Genomic DNA, 20,255 nt, shown 5'->3' on the forward strand with positions numbered 1-20,255 from the left:
TTTACAAGCGACGTGTCTATCGCCTCCGTGGCGAAGTCGGAAGAACACCCGCCCACTAATCGTAAGATTGGTGGTTCGAGCTTCCTCCGGGATACTTTTTAAGTGCTTTCTAGACTCAACCTAATATAAACAAATCACATCGATAGGCGATTTAACATATTTTGGGGGAGTAATTTTGTAGTTCATTGGCGTTTTGTGGAGTCAGAAGATGCTGTATACAATGCAGTGAGCAGAAAGGGTCGGTCGGTTAGATTGCGTCATAGTGAATGGTGGGTCACGGTGGGTGGTGCGTCGCAGTGGGCCACATGCTGTTGACCCCCGACCCACTCCAACTCTGGATCTGACACTACATAGAAAATGGAAGACAAAAAATTGCGTTTTTCATATTTTGTTTTACTTCAGGCAAGGGAAGAACGCGCGAGCAGTATTTGTCATTTTTACTGTCCTCCATGTTTATGTGTTTTGTCCCTCTTCATAAAGAGTTAGTGGAAAAACTATAAATGTGAGTAAAACGCGTAAAATAGGAAACAAGGTACTGAGGAAGATTAGTTAAATTAATTAACTTCAAAAAATAATAAAGTCCCCTGAAACAGCAGATTCCAATTAATATAAGTATCTATCCAACGCCATGCCGTGAAAAATCAGGGCCCAAGGCGAGAGCATATGGCAGCACCCCCGTACATATGAGTTGTCAATTTAAATTTGACTTCTCTGGACTATTCTTTCTGCATAATATTTTAGTATTTTATCATGACTGAAACCAGACAGTTTCAGCATTATTACACTGGAATCGTAAAAGTGTGTAATTACTGAATTCACTACAGCTCCATTTTTCCTTCTCCCACAACAGTGATGTCTTAGAGTAGTGGCTTACGCATTAGTTTTGTAATATTGGGGATTCCTGCTGGAGCAATTCAGCAAATTTTTATGATCTACAAACCTGATACTTCTGATGTATAGTAACATGAAAAATGTTGAAGGTATTGTAGGTGAAACGTCAACAGAAAATTACGTCATCTGTATCAATCTTCGTAACTGCCTGGCAAGTAACGTGTTTGGACAAGAATTGATGATCATATACGGTCTAAACACGTCCTTATTGCTGTAGTATGGGCCAAAAATGAGTTCAAAGGAATTGTTCGTAGCTGTGCACAAATTGCTAATAGTGATCGAACGTACAATAGGGATTGCTAGTCACGGGAATGATTCTATTTAAGATGTCACCTCACCTTTCTACTTAGAAGGGTGAAACAAATTACATTACTGATATCAGCTAACATATCTTTATATTCCATTTCTTGTCATAAAATGATAATCCTATCTGTAAATCCGTAAACGTAATAATATTATTGCGTTCACGAGTAAAACTTAGACACATCTGACATACGCTATATGTTTTCTGTTCCCATGAATACCTTCGACTGTTATTTTTTTTAAAAAAATTGTGGTAATACTAATAATAAAAATAATAATATAATAATCAAGGAGTAACATAATTACAGTATTAATTACATAAACATTATATTCCCATTCAGAAAAAATGTAATTATCACGACGGGATTTGAACCCAAGTAGCTGCAATGTGACTTCGTTTTTACAATTTCTTAAACAAATCGCCCCAACTGGAGTATTGTTCGCCACTGGTCTCTCATGTGCTTTGGACGTATTACAAACACCACAGGAACACGAACACAAATATTGAGGACATTTAAAATTCCGATCCTGCTCTTCAGAGGAATTCAAACCCCTAGTGGATTGCGCTACATGATCAGAAGCCAAACGCCCGGGATCACTCGGCTAGTACCACCGGTTCAATTTGCCACAAACTGCTCTTATGAATGTAAGAAAATAAACTAGTAGTTGTGGAACATAAATATAGAACTATTTCAGCATGTGTGCATACAAATTAAAGAATGTGAAAATAATGTGTCTGTTGTTCTTTGGAAATTAGAAGTTAGAGACGAAATGTAATGTAAATCGGGACCATCCCTGCAACTGACGACCAGAGCCGTTATTTAGGTTCTTTACATGGGGGGCTTTTGGCATGGGAGGTCCAGGTTCAATTCCCGGCGGGAGCTCATATGGTTCGGATTTCACGTTAATCAGTAGGTCCACGTCTCATAGCCTCGGTGCTGAACTGGACGTTAAAATCAAAATCAAGTCAACTCTTTTCTTGGGGAACAAACATTAATAAGCTTATTTGGGCACCTTAAAAAAAACTGATTTCTAATTATTCAGCCCCCTCTCTCCAACTTTCTTTTAATCTTTGAGCCCACCGAAGCCTGTGGGCCCTCCCGCACGGCAAGGTCTGTAGTTCCGTTAGTTACTCCCTGGGCCCATTCTATACATGGCAAAATTATTAAGTTGACAATATTTACAAAACTCAAAGCCATACGAACAAATATTACTGTTATGGGTTCACGACTCATCTTTCTTCTATTTACCTTTTGTGTGCTGTTCGGTTTATGTAAAGTAGCAACTTTATTTGATGCTTCATTTCTAATTTCATGTTCGTATCGTATATGGAGTAAGAAAATTTTGTCTAAAAATGGCCCCCTTGAACGGCAAGGAACTTCTCTGCGGGGGCAGTTGCCACCCGACAAGTTACGGCTCTACCGATGACGTAGATTCAACTTGAAGAACATTTCGTGATACTTTCTTCATTGAGCAACGCCTATATAACTTGTTTTTAAGTAAAACAAGGAAATATCGAGTAACTCATTAAGACACCCACACAAGTTGCTTATATTTTCTTATTTATATTTTGTTTGTATTTGTTTGTTGTATTTGAGTATCTTGTTTATATTTTTCAATGAAACGATTTTAACTAGTTATTAGTTTTGGTGGAAGGTTAACTGGCGCGGTAGGTGAGTGGTTAGCGCATTGAACTTTTGTTCGGTAGACTCGGGTTCGAATCCCGGCCAGGCTGAATATTTTTCAAGTGTTCCTGTTTCAATTGCAATGCATACTCAGTGTTATAAGCAAAATCTTCTCTTCCCTAGAAAGAAAAAGATGTTGGAATGAGGAGAATTGGAGAAAGTCTCCCAATGAAGGCAATCATTTACAAAGTTATTTCCAGTAGTTGTTCTAGATTTGATATTTTCAGCTACTTTCAAGCATTTTTTGATTTATATGTGATCAGTGTTTTTATTTCTTTGAATATACAGTATATAATGAAAAAGTGCATTACATACACAGCAATATTGAGATTAACACATGATGTTCATTGGACAACACGCTCTGAACTAGAAAGATAATCTTAGAATGGAGAACTGTTTCGTTAGTCACCTACTTTACAGTTTTACCCGCATAAACAACTGGATCAGGGGTACCAACTGCTGTCAGTGCCGAGAAAAGTTTCGTGTAAATAGGGTTGCATCTGTCTAGGTGTTCTCACAACTGGAAATTACCTGGACTCCAAGTAAGGGTATTAGAGCGCTTAGGGTGGAGTTACTTTTGTGGCTGGGTGTACAAGTCAATATATTAAAAGTTGAAATAGTTTCTCACTCAAGGTTTGCGTGCCTATTTTATTCTCTCATTTATGTTTATTGCTTCTGCTTTACAAAGACTTACAAAACAGCATATGAAGCTAATATAAGAAAATTACTGTTTTGCTTCTTTCTTTAATTTCTTGTAAAAGTTCTCTCTCTTGTTAGTAACACGTTCTTTCCTTGGTGTTTTCACTCCATACAACTACTCTTATCGTAGGTCTGCAGATGGAATGTTTCAGGTCAACAACTAATAAATACACAAATCGAGTTTACCTTCGTAGCTGGTATACTTTTGGGAGGCACATTAGAAAAGTTGTTAAATGATTATGATGAGCGAAATTCATATTAGATAGTTAAAGAAATAGAATGCTGACGGTATCATCATTTACTATATGGGAGAGTTGTGATTATCTTCTTCAATGTAACATTATTTATTCTCCATTTACGTCTTACCAAATATTCATCTTAATTTACATAAAACATAGTCTCCTTCTCAAGCCTGGTTGTAGTCTGTCTTGCTTTAGTCTGTGGTGATATAATTTGCACGATTCAGTCTTCAACAAAAAGATCGCAGGAGAATGAGCGAAGGAAATTTCAGAAGATTTTCGGCACTTCTTACTGCACGGAAGTTATTTTTTAAAGAAACGTAAGAAATAATGAATATTGTTGCTACAAATAATATCATTTAGTTTAGATTTATTATTAAATACATATTATCTACATGATTCAAGACCCAAGTGGAAAGTTCCATTTTTAAATGGACTAATCAGAGCTTGTTACGCAATTTGTGCAATCTTTGGTGCTATTTGTAGCGTGTACCGCGTTTTTGTACCGTGAGATCCTTTAACGAAGATTGCCCGTAGCAGTTCATCATGGCGATAGAAAAGAGCAGAAACTAGTAAAATAAAGAATGTAGTTCCTTAAAGAGTCTAAGGGCAGATGAGAAGTAAAAAATGTGGGCTAAATAACAACGTAATTTAGAAAGTGAAGCTAAATTTAACTAGTCTTGGGATTTCGACATCAACTTCGATAAACTTACAACTTACAATTTTTAAGAGAACTACTGAAGTTCTGCAGTTATTGATTCTTAGACATTTTCTACAACAAATTAGGCAAGAATTTCCTAATTATCTTTATTTCGCCCGTGGATGGCCTAGCTACAGAAATTTTGTGATGGACGGTGCCTTTGACCACATGGGTCTTTCCATTACGCATTAATCACTGCTTACGTTTATTATGGTTTAATTCGTTCTCTTAAGAATATCTTGCAATTGAAACAGCACTAAATATCGTTTGACGGAATTTCCATTTTCTTGCAATTTTTTTCGTGTAGGGAAATTTTTTATTAGCACATTTCTTCATTAATTCAGTGCAATAGTTGTAATATCATTTAAAAACAAAGTATAATTTCATGTTAAGTAGTGGGAAATTGTATTTTTAAGAAACAATATCAAGTTATAGTTTTGTTTTAAAATTCAAGTCATGTATAATGATTACAATAGTAATAGATGCTGTCTTACCGCTACGAAGTATGATCGTAATCATGTCCGTATAAATCCCTTGCTCCTCCTTCAGGTTAACTTCATGACAGTGACGAAGTAATTCCATGTTACATGCTCATGCTACAATGTGCCTACTACGCGTATTTCAATATGTACCTACTATATACTACGCAATACTTTATACAGTACTGACCTTCTATATCCATATGTTTTTTGTGCAAACAAGACTCTTAATTTGTATGTTTGAGAAATATATGGTTTGCACGTGCTCAGGTAAATAATGGTTTTGCTCCTACATTATGTTCATGCAAGTTTTTTCTTCTATCTGCTATTATCTTGATACTGGTTTGCTATAGAAATCTTCGGTTTCCATATGACATAATTCCTGAGTATACAAATTAGTTTTACAATTGAAATGAAACCTTTATTTTTAACGTTTGACAATTATGCCCTTTAAGCACAGAAAGACGGATTATATTAAGACGAGTGAATGATGGAAGAAACGTTGAAATTAGAATGTGGAAGGAAAGGGTGTATGGCAAGAAAACCAATATACACAAACGTTAACATATTATATTTTATATGTAAACCACAGCATATATTATAAGGAACAACAATATATTCATTGCAGTAAATATGTTGTTTAGTTGCTATTTTTATATGAAACTACTAGCATTTGCCATACCTTATTTGCATATTAGAAATATAATTGCTATTGCAAGTTCTTTGGTACGAATTCATATTTAAGCATTACCTAGCTACATTCACTGCGAGATAATTTAGTTGTTTGGAGGTACTCAGTAACAATATGGTACCGAATGTGAGTTCACCCATCGATTAGTATACATTTATATTTTGTATTTTGAAAGTGTATAAATATAAGCTCATTCCGTATAAGCTTTTTATAAGGGTATGATGTATTACCTGCAACTCGACGTATGTAAATGTGTTTTTCTCAGCTGTGTGTTGCAATGCTGCCTTGTTTAGTGTGTTGGGAGGTTGCGTCTCAACTTAGCAAGAGTATTCACTTTTTAGAATGTATTACCCTTGTATTATTTTATTTTATGCAACGAGCTAGAGTGGAAATTATCACAACTGGCTCTACGTCGGTTTTGTTTCCTAAGCTGGTATTGTAGCCAATTACTAATAATACTGTAATAACTTGTAAGTTTCGGCAAAGTACACGATGTTGTTTCACATAATTACATCTTGAAAGCATTACTAATAATGATTTAGAATACGTGTTATGGCCTCCTTACATTTTCTTCCATCCCTACGCGCAGTGATGGGTAGTAATATACATGTTTACTGATACTGATGAATATTTATTGGTATTTCTCCTGAAGATTTTCTGTATTTTACAAGAAACTATTGAAGGAACTGATAATCAAATCTAATTTCTCTGGACTATGACAGATCTTACATATTAGAATATTATATACAAGTCTCTTTGTTTAGTTTATCTGGCATGAAAAACAAATAGTTTTATTTTTAAAAATTAAATGCTAAATTCTACTGTTTTCTTAAACCTGCAGTTACTGTATTTTTTTTACTGGAAGAAAGGTGAAAATAATAACAAATATTACGCAGAGAAATCGGTGCTGTTTTATAGAAATTTACGAACACATTTGTTTTCTTATATATAACAATAAATACTAAATAAAATAAGTAAATGGCTAGAACGCATAAAGTGTAGCTTACTCATAAAAACTTGATAATAAGTAACTGGTCATTTAAAAAGTAACATAAGATTTTCCTTTCTTTTCTATCACACATCTCACCCTGCCCCTATCTACTTCCGTACTATAGCTTGCTAGCGTTTTTTTTTTTTTTTTTTTTTGTTTAGCAATTTTAAGGAAAGTAAATACTGTTTACAATATTTCTAAATTAAGGCTTATACCAACTAACTTAACCTTTTGTGCATTGTGCAACTATATTAGTATCGTGCATTAATCTAGGTAGAGAAGGGTTGAAACCTTTTGGTAATTTCTTTCAATTTTCTATACTCATATGTAAAATGAAATTTTTCAATTTAACGTTCCACGATTATATATCTAGGCTAAGGGAAATGATGATTAAGACAAGTGAATGATGATGAAAGACTTGGTGGAATAAGAATGTGGGGGAAACAGTATCCCGAGAAAACACACGGACACGATGTTGTGCACTACAAACTTGCTTAGGCGGGGATCGAAAAAGAGACTACAAACACTAGAGGTAAGCAATCTACCACTAATTTACCGTGTTCCCCTACACTTCTGCGTATGTGATTTTTCTATGGCTGAAGTATGTCCTTACTCGTGTCAGTCTCTCTTCTCAACTTCCGCATTTTAAAAGAAATTCAAAACATGAAAATGGAATCTTTATGGTTTACATCCCATTGTTATGCCGGTTAGGTTAGAGGATACAGTGATGACGAGAAATGAATAAAATTGTGGCGTGAAGGAAGTGGAAGGAAACTGGACAATCCCGGGAAAACCCACACATATGGTGTTTGTTCACTCAATGTTCACTTGGTGTAAAAGAAATTCAATACGGATAATGGTGTTAATAACCGTAATCGTTTAAACGGAGAATGTTATAGTAATTCTCCCTGAATTATTCTTTCTTACATTTTGAATGTTTTTTTATCGATTTCTCTTACACCATTAAGAATATGTTGATCCCAAGTTAAAGGACGTTCGTATGATACGTAACGCTGTTTTTGTCAAATTTTTACCCTACCCCACTCCTTTTTCCCCACTTTGTAACGCAAGGCCGAACAATCCCCTTTGTCACGTAACAGTTTTTTATTTTTGTTTTTTCACCAGATTTAGCTTCTTTTGGGGATATTACAATAAAAACCTAATTTTAATGGCTAAACTTTTTATGGCAAAATGCTTCTATTCTGAATAAATTTGTAGTACATTTTTCAACAAATTACAGTATTAGAAAATGATAGTACCTAAATAATAATTTAACACCATAAGATTGTTTAAATAATCACTCCTAATTCTTCCATATTACACATTGTCGTTTTTCCAACGAGATCCTACCCACTCTTTTAGATCAATGATAATTGGCAAGGATGTACTGCTAGAAGATACAGATGGAACATGATTCAAAAAACTTGCATCGACCTCTTCTTCCGAGATCCAGAATGCTTTATGTATTTGAAATTCGGCAGTGTAGATGATATAAAGATCTCGTCGACCACAGATTCGTGGCTGTACAAGAAGCGGGACATCTCGTTTGTGAACAAGCTTTCGGGCATCATATTTCGAATTTGGGCTTAATCTCGTCCATTTTCATATTATTTTTGTTGTAAATCAGTGACAGAATGCGAATAAACTCGATTTTCGAGAAAAATTCAAATCCAAAGAGCATAAAATTTAATACGAGATTAATATTAAATAATTCCGTTCCTAATATCTTAGACTGCTTTCCAAATCGTAGATCGTTCCGTCGCGGAGAATACTATTTCATGAAAAAAAGGCTTCCTTCATTTCACATGCAAAAGCCCTTAGAAAAATAGACTGAATAATGATTAAAATCAAAATTTTGAAGCATACTCTTAGAAATAGCGATACAAGTGTGAACGCGAGAGCTTTTTTAAGCGGTGGTAACGATCGCTACTAACTTCATAGAAGTTCCATGCGGCGTAAATTCAACGATTCGATAACTACAAAATGGAGTTTAATTGTATTGTAATACACGCAAGATTCGTCACTAGTCATGTTGGTGTTTAGTAGCGCCTTCGAATTCCTTCTGCATGATTCATTTTATATAGGTTACAGAGTATGTTTGCAATTTTCCAAAACAATAGAAACATTTATTTATTTAGTTATACAAAAGAAAAGATGTTAATATTTTTTTATTAAAAGACTGCATATAAACTGAAAATAAAAATAAAAAATATAGAGTAAAAAATGGTGCGTTGCGTATCGAAAGGGTAATCCCCTCCCTCCCATGTCACACTTCGTAACGCAACGCCGAACCCCTCCCTTCCCTTGCCACGTTACCTAATATGTGAACGGCCCTTAAAAATACATTTTACGCTTTGCTGATATGAGTTGATAGATTTACAACGCTTCTACAATTATTCAAGGTTTTATACATTGTGATTAGTTGGTGAAGTAATGCTGATGAATGATGTTTGCATGTTATCTCTGATGGTGCAAGAATGAGGGACTCGGTTATTCTTTATTTGTCACCTTTTACACTGAATAAAGGTGGATTTTCCATTTGTACTTGTAGGTGTGTTTTTTGAATTTTAGAGTATTTGAGTCATTTTCATAATGTATGTTATGCTGTGCTTTTAGTAACCAGAAGAGTGTATTTCCTGACTGAAATGAAATGAAATGAAATCTTTGAGTTTTACGTCCCACGGTTATGCCGGTTAGGCTAAAGGAGACGGTGATGATGAGAGATGAGTGAAATGGTAGAATGAAGAAAGTGGGAGGAAACGGGAGAACCCCGAGAAAACCCACGAGCACGGTGTTTGTCCACCACAAAGTTCACTTGGCGGGGGCTGGGATCGAACCCGGGACCCCAAGCACCAGAGGTGAACGCTCTACCACTGAGCCACCGCGCCCCCCTATTTCCTGACTGATATACTGGTATTATAATTTTGAAAAAGGATCGATGAAAATAAAAGCAGGACGGATCATTTCCTATTACAGCCATTCACATTTAAACGTTGTTTCTTCCGTTTCGTCACCGTTTTGATAATCGGTTTTAACGTTTGATTTATTACGAATACATATCAAACTTTTTTTCTTTTGAGAAAATTGCATTTTAAAGTCTATTCTGCTAACCACTTTTCTTTCAGGAAGTACATTTGATATTGGATTTGTTTTCTGGTCGGTGAAGGAATACGTAAGTCTGAGTTGGAACCAGCAGCAAACAAACACGGTCAAACACAGAGACTGCAGTTGAAAATATCAAGTGGAAGCAATGGAGGCAATTAACATTAGTTAGTCATAATATGGTACTGAATGAAACACAATCATTTAAAAAAAAAATGTAGTTTCGCAATCTACATGAAACTTTGTTTTTAGAATTCTCGAAAAACTAGTCACAGTATGCATGCGGAGAACTAGACACACTCCATTTAAAATGGGAAAGGCGGTACTACGTAGGGAAAATGGACAGTGTTTGCAACAAATGTCAACTTTCACTCGTTTTTCGGTAAATCGTAATCAGAGCTATTACACTCGAGACTAGCGAACATGCCAGACACGAGCCTGAATTATACTAGATTTTTCTTAATTATGTCAGATTTTTAAATTATCTTTCCGCATTAATTTTAACACCGCCCTCACTAAACTTCATTATTTTTATTATGTGTTTTAACTGAATTTATGACTGTCACGAACGATAATGAAATAAATTTGTAGATAACGCAATATATATACCCAAATCCTGAATGTGTCTTAAATTTCTATCTTTGTAGATTATACTCTAATTAAGCATCAAGTTTATGAAGTAATGGATCTACTACATAAAATGAGATCATATATCATTTGCATCTCTTTCATCCCACAGTCGAATCCTAGAATCAAAGATAACAAAAAGGGACATCTTTTCAAATAATAAAGCGTGCCCAGCTGAGACCTTACTTTCTTAAGTTTGTTTAGTAAAAGGAATTGTATTTCATTATAAAATTTCAAATTTACAATTGAATGCACATATTACTAAGTAATGAACTCTCTCCTGGTTGTGTGGTTACGTGTCTTTGGTCTAGGAGACACGGGTTGGATTCGCATGAGCTCATGTGGTTCGGATCCAACGTTAAACTGTATGTCCATGTCTCATATAGCTTCAGCTAAACTGCAGTCTAATTTAATATTAAAGATTTAAAAGGCAAGTTTTACTTCGGCTATTTCACTCACTTGAATAGTTCAATAGACAGATTCGTAAGGAATCTGTTCCTCGAAACAATTTGGCAAATGTCACCAGGAACTAGTTCCTCACGAATCAAATCAGTTTGAACTGGTGGCTCCGACTGTAATAATTCTGCTATTATTTACAACACACTGTATCTTAAACACTGGTACATATAGAATAGTGCGTTAGTTCTCGATTTTTAATTGCAAGATGGGGTTGCAATACTTGCCACCTCATGCATATATACAGGGTGTTTCAAAACAACATCGACAACGTTCTGGAGGTGATTCCTAATACTAAGATAAGACAAAAAGTATAGACCAACCTGGGTATGTTTTTTTTTTTTTTTTTTACGAAAATGTGGTGGTTCTTGCTATAGTTTTATCTAATACCTAATGGATTTCCAGCTTTATTACATTCAGAGTCGACCCGTTAAGAAGGACGCTTTGATTGTACTATTATTTAAAACATTGCTTATTTCATTTATTGGTACATACAGAACTAAGCGAATTTCCTATCGTATCGGTTCTCAATGTAACAAAACATTGAAATACATTATGTATTAAATAATAGATAAAACTACAGCAAGAACCACATTTTCATTCAGAAAGAAATTATACATGAGGAGGAAAGTTCTTTAACCCCCTCTTCCAATTACAAAATAAAAAATTTAATCTTATGCATAAAGGGGGCAAGTGCACCTATTACAATTAAGAACAGAAAACTAACGTATCGTGCAAACTGCAGAGAACTAGTACTTGGAAGGAAACATGAATCCGAATGAAACCACCTAAATATCTTACAACTCATGAAAAATAATTACAAGTAAATACCTGGGATTTTAATGTGGTGGATATTATTTTGAAGCAAGCTTCATGAATAAAGACAAGACTTGTGGATGACACGCGAAAACGCGAAATATATCAGTTTTGTATGAAAATGTTGTGCACCTAAAATATATATCTTTTTATTATTTGTTAGGCCATATAACACTCGCGATAAACGCGAAATTCTGTCGAATTAGCGAAATTTGCAATATGTCTCGATATTCCACGAAATTTATGCAAAAGTGATAATTTTTCGACACTTTTACAATTTACTTATTACCATTATTTTTCCCTTCACCATACTTGACCGTGAGTAAACGCTACTAGTTCGTCATTTGTCTACCACAATGAAATATGGGACTGCCTGATGCACCACTTTCTATACCTAATTCAAATTCAAATCGTTCCCACAATGCAACGAAAGTGATATCGGCAGACCCGTATTTATATTTTGTGCACCCCTGTGTTCTAAATAATTTGCCGTCCCCGGCACAAAACTTGCCGACCTCCCCCTCTGAAAACGACCAATATTAGAGTTGAATTCATAGTTCTTGGGGTCGCTGAGATAAACAGTGAAAGTTTTAAAACAATTCTACTTCGAGGTCATACTCAACTCCCCAGGGATGGGGGGAGGTTATAAATGTAATCGAAAACGACAGATATTAGTGTCGAATTCATAGTTTTTGAGGTCATTGTTTCAACAGTATCAGTTTTCATGACGTCTAAGTCCATCCTCACTAGTTTGGGTAAGGGTGAGAGAGGATGACTTTTTAAAAATAAACAGAAAAGCTAGCTAATTAGTAACTACTATAATTAGAGTGAATTAAACACATTAACATATTTTCTCGCGCTGTGGGTTGCTACTTTTAAATATCACTTTATTGTGAATCTTTAAAAAAAATCCTGAGGGTCGCGGTGGCTCAGTAGTAGGGCGTTTACCTCTGGTGCATGAGATCCTTGGTTCGATCGCAGCTCGCGCCAAGTGAGCTTTGTGATGGACAAACACTATGTGCGTGGGTTTTTTCGGGGTTCTCCCGCTTCTTTCCATTTCTTTCCACCTTTTCATCCATCTTCATCATCACTGTTTCCTTTAGCCTAGCCGACATAATCGTGGGACGTAAAAGTTGAAGATTTAATTTCATTTCATTTACAAAAAAACAAAATTTTGCAGCTCCCTAAATTCTCCCGCCCTGTGCTAGAGCACAGAATAGCACTTACCTAAATACGGACCTGGATATCTGCGACACAGCCGGCTAGATTTGTAACTAACTAGATCGTCTGCTACTGGCAGTTGTTAACTGTATCATTGGCTAATTCTTATCAGTTTCCAATGTTGATGTGGAGAGGGCACTCCCTTGCTACAATGACACACTTAGCGACAAAGAACAAATTTAATACCAGAAAAAATTGAGGCAATGTTTTTTTATTATTTGCATAAGTAAACTGTGCACTTTTTTTTTTTTTTTTTTTTTTTTGTCGTTGTTAATGTTCTCTTGTCTCTGTTTTTGTTTTTCTTTAAACGATACCTTTTTTCAATGAGGATGCTTGGGGTCATTTTTTAAAAATTCAAATATTGTTTCATATAGTCACACATGAGCTCATGTCATGATTGATGAGTGGAAATTGAGGTGAAACAAAAGGTAACTAATTGTAATTATCAAGGAAAATAGTGTTGTCACACTGAATTTTTATTCGCAATTTACCCGCTTTACGCATATTTCTATAACGAAATTACGAACTCTTATTTACCACAAAATTGTGTCTCTATTCATGAATAACAAATCCTTTTGCCCAATTGCATACAGTTCTACTGCTTAATTTTGTCACATCTTGTAACGCCTGAGACAAACATACAGCAGAATAAAAGAATTTCAATTACCTCGAACCCAAATCTATTAACGATGCTTCTCTTCTCACACATAATTGCTTCAAGTAAGACGAACATTTATGATTACAGCATACGTAGTACGCATTTAGTGGATCAGTCGCACTTACCACATACACAGCAAAAATTTTTAAAGATCCACTAACAGGACACTAAAACAGAACATATAAGCATTACCATCACTCCAATTTTCTAATGTATTTAAGCGACAAAAATTTAATTAATTTATGAATTGTCGACCAAAAAGAACTTCTACGCTATTCGATATGACCACGAAGAAATCACGTGCTAAACTGCGGACCATGACAGCAGATGACGTCAAATCATATCCACGATTGCCCGGTCAAAGAAATATCAACAGTATAAAATCATGTCACACGTGACTTGGTACCAGTAATAAATTTAGTAGAACATGTAAGTTCTCAAATCCAGAGAGACAAGAACAAATCATAGAATCGAAGAATCGCAAAAATATTAATGAAATGTCTAAAGTAAAAACTTATTATACTAAATATTACAAAATAATGACTTACCAAGAAGGTTTGTGAATTTGGCAATCAAAATAGTGTTGTTTTCATTTACTTTTATTTTCCGGCATTGATTCTTCCCAGCATAATTTTTTAGTCTTCCTCCCCGGTGCTCAGGTAAATAAAATCATTGCTGTATTTATATACCAATCGTAAAAGAATTGAAATTTCTCACCAAATACTTCTGGTGGTCCCTTAAATTTAATCTATGCTACGTGGGATAGTGTCATGTCGCCAATCATGATCTGGAGGTAAATGAGAAAAACAGTTCAAAGAATTATAATTTTCCAACAATTATTTCGATTGGTATGCCTAAACTTGACCTGCACACAGAAATTCATATTTGACACGGTATTCTGTATCTGAATCATTTCATATTCCTACATTTTTTTCACCCTAGTGTTGTACTTTTTTTTTCTTTTGGCTAGAGTGGTTTATGCCGAACAAGTGATTTTGTCACTGAAAGTGCCATTGGAGGAACGGAATTACTGTTATTTGTAACAGGTACGAACTCGGTGTTTTAACGGTTGGTGGCACTGATGTTGCCTTCTTGCTGTGGTTGGTTGGTTGTGTTGAAGTCGCTGTTTGGTTGTTATGTATTCGTAACTGATGTTCGAATGATGTTGCCTCCTGTGGTGTGGTTCATTGGTTGTGTTGAACTCGCTGATTGGTTGTTATGTATTCGTAACTGATGTTAGAGTGTACGGTTGAATGTGCGTGTTTCGTTGGTTAAGTGTGATGTTAAGTCAGTTTGTATGTTGTTTTGTTTCTAATATTCTGAAGTGATTTTTTTTTTCTCTTTTGTTGTTGAAATATGTTTCTGATATTGAAGTGAATTTATATCGTTTCGGAATATTGTGTGGATTGATTAATATTTAGAAGAATTTTTATTTTATTTTTTTATTCTTATTTATTTATTTATTTTTATTTTTATTATTTTTTTTTTTTTTGTTTATAATATTACTAATTATGACTACATAATAAGCGAATGTTCTGGAATTTCCTCGAAACGTAGTAGACACTGTTTCGCAGTGGTGCCCACCCCCCCTCATGTCCATGACGCACCCCCCTCAATTGTCTATCCGTAGGTGTTCTTCCATGAAAAAAAAATCTTTTCGATTAATTTTTACCCCCCCCCCTCAAACATATCTATATGGATTTTTAACCCCCCAAATATTTCAATGACGCAGTTTGCGTCATAGCCCCCCCTTGTGGGCACCCCTGCTGTTTCGAATTGGTTGTGTATCTGTAGAGAAGTGTCTTGAAACAATCGTTAGAAATTCTAGTGACCTTATCGGAGGACCTGGAAAGCAGATGGATTGGACGAGTTGTTCGGTAGTCGTAAATTTAATGTGGGTTGAATGCGCCGTAGTCAGGAGTGGGTAGTCTGCTACTGGTTGTTCCGGCTGCTGCTGGGTGGTTGGTGAAATGTATCTAATTTTTTGGGCATGCTAGATTGATTTATAATTAGTGGTGAGTGTTAATTTTTTTTTTTTACAATATTTTTTCCTTATTACGTTACATTTATCGTAGTGGTTTGATTATTTGTTGATTTTAATGCTTTTATGGTACTTGAGCGGGGGGTTTGGGGGCCGGTAGCACCCCATTTAGATCTCAAAATTGATAGCGTTTCACCTGCATTGAACTCTCCGAATATTTGAGCGTCAGTTCTCAATTATACTGCCCTTGTACGTAGCACTTGAAGAGTAAGTTCTTGGTGAGTGTGGTAGATCATTTGCTTAGCAACCGTACTCTATTATCATTGTCATGATATATATCTTAGTGTGCTGGTGTGAAGTTAGGTTACGATTTCTTATTAGGTGGTCTGCAAAACTTGTATAGAATTTACTTTTTCATTGCTTCGATTCATGGGATTATTTTTGGGAACTGATCTCTGAACTGTTTCGAGGAATCGGTTCAGGTGAATCGGATCCAATGGATGTTCGGCATACAGTGCATTCTTACCTTGCTTTGTGTGTGTTTGTTTTGTTACGAACTCAACGCACCAAAGAAAAAAAACACTGTTGGGCAGTCATTAAGGGCTAATGTTTAGCAAAAGGGGTTCTGCAATTGTTTCTATAAACATTACAATTCAGTATTTTCTGTTCACATAAGGTTAGATTAGGTCAATTCAGGTTGGTTCGTGTTACATTACGTTAGTGAAGGGGTCAGGCATATATATATAATCATACAATTTCGCTTATTTGTACTAATATTAGGTTAGTTTAGGATAGATTTGGTTATGTCGTGTTAGGTCTAAGTAGTTGCATAATCAACTAGTAAATTTTCCTTCTTCTTTTACGTGCTTCTGGACCCCATATGTTAAACATAACCCATATTAAGTGTATTATAAACTAACGTACATAGTGAACATAATCTTTATAAAGCAGGAAGTTATTAATTAGTACTGGCAATCAATATGGCGAAGACTGAACTATTTGTTTAAAGGAGTAAAACATTAGATTTCTAATTATTCCACACGCTAACTGAAGGAAGAAAAGCTGTTCCTTACCAATATTAATGCTACACGCGTAACGTTTGGATTCTGTATCCTATATATGCATATAACTTCGTACAATAAACTATCAGTCTCACGATTATCTGATTAAGACATTTTGTTTTTTCATGTGGCCTTCTTCTTGAATTGTCTTGAAACCATTATCAGTCAAATGGGTCGGTGCACCAGCATTAAAATTGTGTGTACTACATTTGCAAATTTTGTCTTATGTGTAACACACGCGCAGGATTTGTGACTCTGGATCAAACTAGAAGCAATTACAGGACACAATTAGGAATAAAGGACACAATCGGGGAAAATGTTCGGAGTCAGGAAGAGGTGAAAGAAGTTCAAACAGTGAAAGAAGGGTGAAAGCCATGTAGCACAGGGCAAAAAGTTATAGGAAAGTGGAAAGTGTAAAATGAAAAGAAAGAGTATAAAAAGTAGACATTGTATGTACGTGTAAATGTAAAAGAAAATGAAGTTTAGTGTTGGTGTATAGGAAATCCTACTCCACTCTCTTATTCACATAACTACATAATACACGTGGCAAGAGACCACTGTCGAAACAATTTAATTCCTTCTTCCTCTCCAAGATAACATTCACTATTGCTTAGGTGAAGGTTATAAAGAAGAAGGGTTTTGTCGCAAATGTAGCAGATTAGTGCGATTTGTAACCCAAATCTAAAACTGAATTATGTTGCAACTATACTCTTGGAGTATGTTTAGTATAAGGGGTCATGAAGCACTTAAAAACACAAAATTTAAAGGGTAAATGAATGATGCAAGTACTTAGACGTACCATAACATAACCATTTCTAACCTAACATAAACGAACCTAAGCTAACCTGGACTAACCTAAACTAATCTAATATTAGTAGAAATAGGCGAGATTCTATCATTTTTTTGTAAAATTATGCAGGATTCCTACACTAAAATAATACAAACTACCTGAACCTAACTTAAACTAACCTAATTTAACCTACCATAAACTAACCGAATGTGAACAGAAAATACCAAAATTGTAATATTTTTTTAGAGAAAAGAGCTGGACCACTTCTGCTAAATTTAGGCCATACACTTAACTAAGCATATATGTAGAAATGAAGTAAATTAAGATGTAAGTGCCATTTAAACAGTTTTGAGATAATGAAGTTTACCTCGAGAATTTGTGCCGCGCACATACAGGTCAGGCATTCTATTGCCAATTATGTGGACATCGCACAGATGTGGCGCTTAGATCCGAATATACTTAAACTGGCTTGGCCCATAGACCATCATTCCGGTTATAACTCGAAACTTCAGAAAATGGCACTAACTGAAATTTACCTCAGGTCTTTATATATATATATCCTCATACAAATGGAACGACCATACGTTGGCGATTTTCATTCCATCAGGCGAGCTGGTCGATCAGGCGACACTATATGGTCGTCCAGTGGGAAACCGCGTTAGATGGTATCCTTTCACCACCACTAGTGCGTAGAAACCAACTTTGAAAATTGACGTTTGTTGTCCCAACGGTGCTGATAAAATTTGTGTGTGTGTGTGTGTGTAACTGCAGTCAGGGTTTCATCGGCAGGTGCGCGACAGTCGCGAGCGTATAGCTTGTCGAGCGTATAGTTCTATATACATCAAGGCGCGTTGGACTACCGGAAGTTCTCATTTCGCAGTTGGCAGCTGTGCTCACCATTGGCTCGTGCATGCACTTTGTTTTGTTTGCAGATAGAGAGATGAATGAAGGAATCAAACAATGATTTAAAAAAATTAGAAAAAACTGACAGAATATTCTATATAGTAATATACAAGACGATAAGAGAAAGTAACAATGCTTTTTAGCTTGTGCATAGAATACATGTGACTATCTACAAATAATTATTGTAATACGTTGTTGAATTATTATCATACACAGTGGCGTATTTAGGGGGGTTTTCGGGCTTAAGCCCCCCGAAATCTTACTTACTATAGTAAAGTATATGAAATATCTTGCAGAATTTTCACATTTTCAGGCAAAGCCCCCCCCCCCCGCCCGAAAGTTAGCAAAGCCCTCCCGAAACAAAATCGTAAATACGCCAGTGAACATACATATTAATCGTGTGGGTGTAGCGCCCCACTGTATTATTGTAAATTGTTTAACTACTCCTTAATTTCAATGTGTAAAAATTTTCAAATAACAAGGTCTTGCAACACTGAAAGCCATCGTGTTCGCGCACTTTCGATAGGAATTCTGGGTAATCATCCGCGAAAATGGCAACATTATAGTCTGCAATTATCAATCTCTGTGTTTTTATCATCGTGAAGTTGTTTAACAGTGCATCATCAAGCTATCAATCTGAGGTTTAAACTTCTCCCGAGAGTGAACATAGGATTTCGTTGGTCATTTATCTTTAAGTAGTGTTGGTTTGGTAAAAACAAAGATAAAATCAGGGTGCGAAATCCCGGGGGGGGGGGGACGGGAGGAATTTTCCCCACCAAAAGTTTTATACTTGCTTTCCCCCCCAACAAAATCTGTAAGGGGAGACACCTTAAAATGAATATATAAGTAGGTCTATAATGAAAATTTTCAAACAAACAATAATTTTGAATGCATGCCTGTTTTAAGAAACGTAGTTTAGTTGTAAAGGGATCAGGTATTTAACTTTGTCAGCTGTTTCGTTGTGACGAGATGGAGACCTTTATTCTCTAGTGTACCAGACGTGTGCAAAATTGGTAAAATTTCTTAAACAGATTGTTTTTCAATTTCAGTTGACGAATCTACAAACAGGTTTGCGGATAAGCACTTGTTGTTATATGTAACATATGTGGACGAAGAAAATAACCCTTGTTGTTGTTTTTATAAATTAGTGACTGTAGAAAATGCCGATGCAAAATCCCTTGAAGAGAAAATTATTCAAGCGTTTTCCGAAGATGACATAGATATGTTTAATCTTAAAGAAAAGCCTGTTGGATTTGGTTCGGGCGGGGATATAGTGTTTACTGTAACAAACAAGGTGTTGCTGCTCAAATTAGAAGAAATGTCGACCCGTGCCTAATTAGCGTACACTGTATGGCATATCCAATGGATCTTGTATCTGAAAGAGTTTTTGGTGTTGTGAATGCTGTTCACAACTTTGAATGTTTGTTAGGCGAACTTCACAAGGTGTTCAGTAAGTCATCTACAGCTGCAAAACTTTAAAATATCGCGACAGTCAGATGCGCAGGACTGCTTAAAATCAAAAGATTGTTTCACATACATTGGATTTCAAATGAGAAGGATGCATTATTTGCAGTCTTGACATATTTTCTTGTATAATGCAATTCATGTTTTTGGAATATGAAAATACTGACCATTTCAACAAAGATAGTTTTAAACTGACACTGAATGGTATTTACAAAAAAAAAAAAAAAAAAAAAAAAAAAAAAAAAAAATTCGGAGAAAAAGAACATTCTATTGCTCGGTTTTCTTCTGGATATTGGGTCGATTCTGTCTAATATTAGTAAAACGATGCAAAAGGAAGTAGTTTCGTACAATGAAATAGAGCAAAAATTGAATCTTTAATCCAAGCTCTGAGAGAAATGCATTGAAAAATGATGTCTACCAAAGTCTTTGTATTAGTGCACTGCAGACAAACGTGATACAGGGAGTGATGATAGTGAGTTTGATCAAATAAGGGGGCAG

At 35.5% G+C, this 20,255-nt stretch overlaps 1 protein-coding gene across 5 annotated transcripts in view; it reads right to left on the reverse strand.

The window, feature by feature from the left end:
* The window catches only part of LOC145669708 (uncharacterized), a 218,785-nt gene extending 202,041 nt beyond the window's left edge, over positions 1 to 16,744 (reverse strand). For 4 of the 5 annotated variants that reach the window (XM_081738018.1, XM_081738019.1, XM_081738017.1 and 1 more), the window contains exons 1-2: positions 16,613 to 16,739; positions 14,107 to 14,345 (exon numbers count right to left, since the gene is read on the reverse strand). The gene's annotated coding sequence lies outside the window, so the exon portion shown is untranslated. Of the gene's footprint in view, positions 1 to 14,106; positions 14,346 to 16,612 lie in introns of all 5 variants that reach the window. The other variant, XM_081738016.1, reaches the window with a different exon arrangement.
* Between the last annotated feature and the right edge of the window lie 3,511 nt (positions 16,745 to 20,255).

This window comes from Thermobia domestica, chromosome 14, assembly GCF_964235325.1.
Source record: "Thermobia domestica chromosome 14, izTheDome1.hap1.1, whole genome shotgun sequence".
Taxonomy (NCBI): domain Eukaryota; kingdom Metazoa; phylum Arthropoda; class Insecta; order Zygentoma; family Lepismatidae; genus Thermobia; species Thermobia domestica.